Here is a 6,691-nt window from a genome sequence, read left to right as displayed (position 1 = left end):
TTTTCACTCATCTATGGGATCACTAGGGTTCCGATTAGGGTTTTCAAGGTCACTGCCTCTCTTCCTACTGAGAATGGGGATTTTGCCTCTTTCTCACTCTCTTTCCCCTTTTGACTGGCTTTCTTTTTTGACTGGCTAGAGGAAATATGCTATTCATCTCCAAACTTCTCTGCTACTTGTAGGGCTACCTGTTTCTCAGCAGAAGTTAGGGTTTGATTTAAGAGTATACTCTCCTTCCAGGAGAGTTAAATGGTTGGATTAGATCCTGGAAGGTCTCTATATATGAGTGAAGTTGGTGGTTGCCCAAAGCAAACTTCAGGATGTGAGGTTATACCAGGTTACATCCACGCTAGACTTAAGGGGAGTGCAGGGTTGAAGATGGGTTATTGCCCATCTAGAAAAGAGAGAAGGAGCTTCTCTGAGAAAACACCAAATGGCAGATGACAATGGGGACAGGGGATGAGGCCCCAGGGGCCCTGGGATGGGGAACTGCAGTGGCTTCCTTGGAGGCTTTAGCAGTGGCATCCAGGGCTGGGGTTGCAGTCGTGGATGGGGCTGGGGTCGAGGCTGCGGAGCTCTCAAAGGCAAAGCAGATGATAAGGAGAGGCTGCCCCCCAACACCAAGCTGGGCTGCCTGGTCAAGGACGTCAAGATCAAGTCCCTGGAAGAGATCCATCTCTTCTCCCTACCCATCAAGGAAGCTGAGGTCACTGACTTTCTCCTGGAGCCTCTCTCAAGGATGAGGTTTTGAAGACTATGCTGGTGCAGAAGCAGATCCATGCCGGCCAGCACACCAGGTTCAAGGCATTTGTTGCCATAAGGGACTACAATGGCCATGTCGGTCTGGGTATCAAATGCACCAAGAAGGTGGCCACTGCCATCTGCAGGGCTATCATCCTGTCCAAGCTTTCCATTGTCCCTGTATGCAAAGGCTACTGGGGGAACAAAATTGGCCAGGCCCACACCATCCCTTGCAAGGTGACAGGCCGCTGCAGCTGTGTGCTTGTGTGCCTCATCCCTGCGTCCAGAGGCACTGGCACTGTCTCAGCCCCTGTGTCCAGGAAGCTGCTCACCATGGCTGGAATTGATGATTGCTACACTTCAGCCAGGGTCTGCACTGCCACCCTGGGCAACTTCACCAATGCCACCTTTGATGCCATCTCTAAGACCTACAGCTACCTGACCCCTAACCTCTGGAAGGAAACTGTATTCACCAAGTCTCCCTATCAGGAATTCACTGACCACCTCATCAAGACCCACTCCAGAGTCTCAGTGCAGAAGACCCAGGCTCCAGCTACGGCTACAACATAGGGTTTTTATACAAGAAAAATAAAGTGAATTAAGCCTGAAAGAAAGAAAAAAGAAAAGAGGGGAGGAGAGAAGGTGTCCCTTAGTCTTCTTCCTTCTTTTGGAGTGACCCAGAGTGGAGAAAAAGAGAGAAGGTGCCCCACTTCTCCTCTTTCCTCCCATCTCCTCAGGGTCCTAGAAACCATCATAGATGCCAACCATGAATAGAGGCATGATCTTCACCCACGGATCTAGAGGAGCTAGTCAGCAGTAGTAGTCATGTTTACCTGTACAAACTCCCAGCTCTCCATCCTGCTGGTTTCCCAGACCCACATGGCCTATAAGGCTCCCAGGGTACCCCAGGGGCCCAGGAGAGATTGTACCGTAGTTGAATGTGCATGAGACCCTTTAATGGAGGGAGTGACTTAACTCTAGCTGTATATCCTCTTACTACCACTTGGCCAAAGTTATGAATTCCTAGAGAATGGGACTGATTGACTTCTAAACATAGGAAACCTTTCTTGCTTAGATGCCAATGTAGCTGGATGCAAAACAGATATCTCAAAAGAATGTAAGAATTGAATGGCTGTTCTCCCTCTGATGGGGTTAACACTAAAATTAAAATCTGTCTTGCCAGGGTGGCTTCCTCCCCAGCTGCTGAAAGGGGAGATTTTTCTGCTTACAAGCAGGGCATGGGGCCTGGTTACTGAGAGAAGGATGTAAGAGGGAAAGGAATCAGGGAACCAGAGGTTCTGAGCAAAAGGCTGACAAGGCCCCCCATGGAGAAAAATCCCATCTCACTGGGTGGTACTGGAGTGCTTGAAATGTTAGAAAAAAAAAACTGACTCCAAATTCTTTCCAAGCAGAGGTTAGAAAGAGAAGTTTGGAGCTTAATAGGCTGTCCCCACAATATGCCTCCTAGCAGGAAAAAAATAATTTATCCTATAGAGGAACTGCTTAAATTCATGGGCGGTGCTGAGCATTTACATTTAAAAAAAAAAAAAAAAAAAAAACCCCCAAATGGAGAAAAGGATATTCACTCAGAGAAATATCTTCACGTACAGTGCCATGAATACCTACAATTGTGGGGACAAAAAGACCCTTACTAGGTGAATTTTTTTTTTTTTTTTTTTTTTTTTTTTGAGACAGAGTCTCGCTCTGTTGCCAGGTGCCAGGCTGGAGTGCTGTGGCAGGAACTTGGCTCACTGCAACCTCCACCTACCGGGTTCAAGTAATTCTCCTGCCTCAGCCTCCCGAGTAGCTGGGAACTACAGGCGCACGCCACCACACCCAGCTAATTTTTGTATTTTTAGTAGAGGTGGGGTTTCACCATGTTGGCCAGGATGATCTTGATCTCTTGACCTCGTGATCTGCCCGCCTTGGCCTCCCAAAGTATTGGGATTACAGGTGTGAGCCACTGCGCCTGGCCACTAGGTGAATTTTAGACTGAACTCTTGAAATTCCCCCATCTCAAGGAATTCACAGAAGCAGCAATTTTTTTAAAATTACATTCCTGGTAACTAAGGCACTTGGTAACTACCCAACAAGATTCTCTCTCCAGGCTGTAAAAACTCCCTTAACATAGCATACAAAGAAGGGATAGGAGATGCCATAGCTGCGAAAAGGAAAGAGAAATGCAATAGAAAAGCCTGTAAGTCCTGGTGCCAACTCCCCGATGGGCTGTAGGGGTCAGAGGTAGTCTAGGGGCCTTCACGTAACACAGATATAGCCTCGGCCAGGTACCTTCAGTTGCTCCAGGACCTCCTTCCAAGGGAAACTGGATTGGAACAGAGCCAACATTCCTACCACGTGAGGGTGATGGGGATTGACAAAGTCCTCTTCAGCAAGCCTGTACCATAATCTTGTAAGGCTGGCAGCCACTCAAAAAGCTTTTAACTGGCTGACAGGGGCCCAGTGTTTTATTTAATTAAAAAAATTAGGCCAGGTGCAGTGGCTCATGCCTGTAATCCCAGCACTTTGGGAGGCCAAGGCGGGTCAATCATGAGATCAAGACCATCCTGGCTAACATGGTGAAACCCCAACTCTACTAAAAATACAAAAAATTAGCTGGGCATGGTGGCACACACTTGTAGTCCTAGCTACTTGGGAGGCTGAGGCAGGAGAATTGCTTGAACCTGGGAGGCGGAGGTCGCAGTGAGCCAAGATCACGCCACTGCACTCCAGCCTGGGCAACAAAGCGAGACTCCATCTCAAAAAATAAAAACAAAAACCTGAGGGCAAGAAGCCTCCAAACAAAAGTAAAGAGTTGGAGGTCCCTCCTACTCACCCTTCTAATGGTTCCTTTCCCTGGCAATGCAACAAAATGTTATAGTTTTGGCAATGCACTCCAATGTAGCAGTTTCTCCTTGCCAGGTATCACTCGGAGTTCTTTGTTTCACAACCAAAAAAATTAAGGAGCCTAGACACAAAAGGTGAGGTTGGAGCAAAAGTTTAATAAGTGAAAGAAGAAAGCTCTCTGCTGTGGAGAGGGGGCCTGGAAAAGGGTGGCCGTATTTACAGTTAAACGCAAGGGCTTTTATAAGAAACTGATGAGGGCTGGACATCTCATTTGCATAATATGCAAATTTATGCTAGCTCCACCCCATTCTCCTAGTGTGCATGTGGGCTCTTAACCTGAGCTATTCCATATTGCTTTGTTCCCCTTACTGTGCATGGGTCAGGGGATGGAATTTTCCATTGCAGGCTTGCCTGGGAAAGTTACCTATGTAGTCTTTCTTATCTCTTCAGCTGTGGGCATGTCTTAGGCAAGCCTCCTTGTCCAAGTACCCTTACCTGTGCTTGCAGGCTGTTCTTTTGTTTGAAAGAATTCAACTGAGGACCCACTCTAACTGCCTGACCAGTTTCTTCCTTTCTTGTTGCCAGCTCTTGTTGCCCAGGCTGGAGTGCAATGGCGCGATCTCGGCTCACCGCAACCTCCGCCTCCTGGGTTCAGGCAATTCTCCTGCCTCAGCCTCCTGAGTAGCTGGGATTACAGGCACGCGCCACCATGCCCAGCTAATTTTTTGTATTTTTAGTAGAGACGGGGTTTCACCATGTTGACCAGGATGGTCTCGATCTCTTGACCTCGTGATCCACCCATCTCGGCCTCCCAAAGTGCTGGGATTACAGGCTTGAGCCACCGCGCCCGGCCCAGTTTCTTCCTTTCTACTTTCTCACTAGCCTGAACAATGCGGTGAAACTCCCTCTCTATAAAATATACAATAAATGAGCCAGGCATGATGGCATGAATCTGTGGTCCCAGCTACTCAGGAGGCTGAGTGGGGAGCTGCAGTGAGCCAAGATCACACCACTGCACTCCAGCCTGGGAGACAGAGCATGACTGTCTCAAAAAAATCAAAAACAAAAACAAAAGTAAAACCTGATTTCAGTCATTCCTTCTGTTTGTAACTCACCTGTGCCACTACTCAGACAGGCATACAATGTTACGAATTCCTGCATCTTTGGGGGATTATGCACTGTAAGTGAGTGTTTCCTCACTGCTCTCTGCCGAATTCATCTTAAGTTGTTCGCCATTCTACCATTTTCCAATTCAAAAACGCTGGTGTTACTCTCCTACCCTCATTGCTCTTGTGATTTTTCTGCTTTGGAAACAAACAGGCTGGGTGCAGTGGTTCATGCCTGTAATCCTAGTACTTCGGGAGGCCAAGGCTGGAGGATCACTTGAGGCCTGGAGTTTGATACCAGCCTGGAAAACATAGCAAGATCCCCATGGCTACCAAAAATTTTAAAAATAACATAAAAAATAACAAAAGAAACCCCTGTTACTGTGGTTTTAGAGGGGTTTGAGATGGAACATAGCTAACTGTTAGTATTAAAACCAACATTTTAAACCAGCCTTTATGTACAATTTTATATTTCCTTCAAAAAAAAATTTTTTTTTTATCGAGACAGAGTTTTGCTCTGTCTCCCAGGCTGGAGTGCAGTGGCACGATCTCGGCTCACCACAACTTCCACCTCCTGGGTTCAAGTAATTCCCTGCCTCAGCCTCCTGAGTAGCTGAGATTACAGGTGTGCGCCACCATGCCCAGCTAATTTTTGTCTTTTTAGTAGAGACAGGGTTTCACCATCTTGGCCACGCTGGTCTTGAACTCCTGACCTCGTGATCTACCTGCCTCAGCTTCCTAAAGTGCTGGGATTGGCCGGGTGTTTTGGCTCACGCCTATAATCCTAGCACTTTGGGAGGCTGAGGTGGGTGGATCACCTGAGGTCAGGAGTTCAAGACCAGCCTGGCCATCATGGTGAAACCCTACCTTTAAAAATAAAAATAAAATAAAGTGCTGGGATTACAGGCGTGAGCCACCAAGCCTGGCCTAAAAAATTTTTATTTAGTATTATAGAATAATCATTTCCCTGTGTGATTAAAAACGTAATGTTGACAAAAAGAGTCAAATTCTATAAAATATTTGAAGAGATTTATTCTGAGCCAAATATGAGTGACCATGGCCCATAACACAGCCCCTAGGAGGTCCTGAGAATGCGTGCGCAAGGTCAGGGTACAGCTTGGCTTTATACATTTTAGGGAGGCATGAGACATCAATCAAATACATTTAAAAAATACATTGGTTTGGTCCAGAAAGGCAGGACAATTCGAAGCAGGGTGGAGGGCTTCCAGGCTATAGGTAAATTTAAACATTTTCTGGTTCACAATTGGTTGAGTTTGTCTAAAGACGTGGAATCAATAGAAAGGAACGTCTGGGTTGTGATTAGAAGTTGTGGAGACCAAAGTTTTATCATGCAGTTGAAGCTTTTAACTGGCAGTCTTCAGAGACAGACTAGGTTGAAAAATGTTTCTTTTCAGGCTTAAAGTCTATGTTGAGTTAATGCTGGAGAAGTATAATGAGGCATGTTTGATCCCCACTTCACATCCTGGCCTGAAACAATCTCTCAGGTTAAATTTCAAGAGCCCTGGCTGAGGAGGAAGTCCATTCACATGGTTGGGGGGCCTTCGAATTTTATTTTGGTTTTCACTAATAAACATCATTTCAGTTGCTATTTATGGTCCATTGTTGTTTTTTCTTTTGGGGGCTCAGGGTCTTTCCTGTTGCCCAGGTGGAGCACAGTGGTGTGATCATAGCTCACTGCCTCTTTAAACTCCTGACCTCAAGCCATGCTGTGGCCCTGACCTCCCAAGTAGCTGGGACAACAGGTGCATGCCCAGCCATTATTGTCCTTTCTTTTTTTTTTTTTTTTTGAGACGGAGTTTCGCTCTTGTTACCCAGGCTGGAGTGCAATGGCGCGATCTCGGCTCACTGCAACCTCCGTCTCCTGGGTTCAGGCAATTCTCCTGCCTCAGCCTCCTGAGTAGCTGGGATTACAGGCACGCGCCACCATGCCCAGCTAATTTTTTGTATTTTTAGTAGAGACGGGGTTTCACCATGTTGAC

The 6,691-nt window shown here is 46.7% G+C and overlaps 1 pseudogene across 1 annotated transcript; it reads left to right on the top strand.

Annotated features, from left to right (window-relative positions):
* Positions 1-433: 433 nt before the first annotated feature.
* LOC116560989 lies at positions 434-1,351 on the top strand (annotated as a pseudogene). The gene has a single exon (XR_004273246.1). The product of XR_004273246.1 is annotated as a 40S ribosomal protein S2 pseudogene (transcript).
* The last annotated feature ends 5,340 nt before the right edge of the window (positions 1,352-6,691 follow it).

The sequence above is a fragment of the Sapajus apella genome, unplaced genomic scaffold (genome assembly GCF_009761245.1).
Source record: "Sapajus apella isolate SASKATOON/1434 unplaced genomic scaffold, GSC_monkey_1.0 scaffold28, whole genome shotgun sequence".
Lineage (NCBI taxonomy): Eukaryota > Metazoa > Chordata > Mammalia > Primates > Cebidae > Sapajus > Sapajus apella.
Note: the sequence above shows the minus strand (reverse complement) of the source record. Positions and strands in the feature narration are given on the sequence as shown.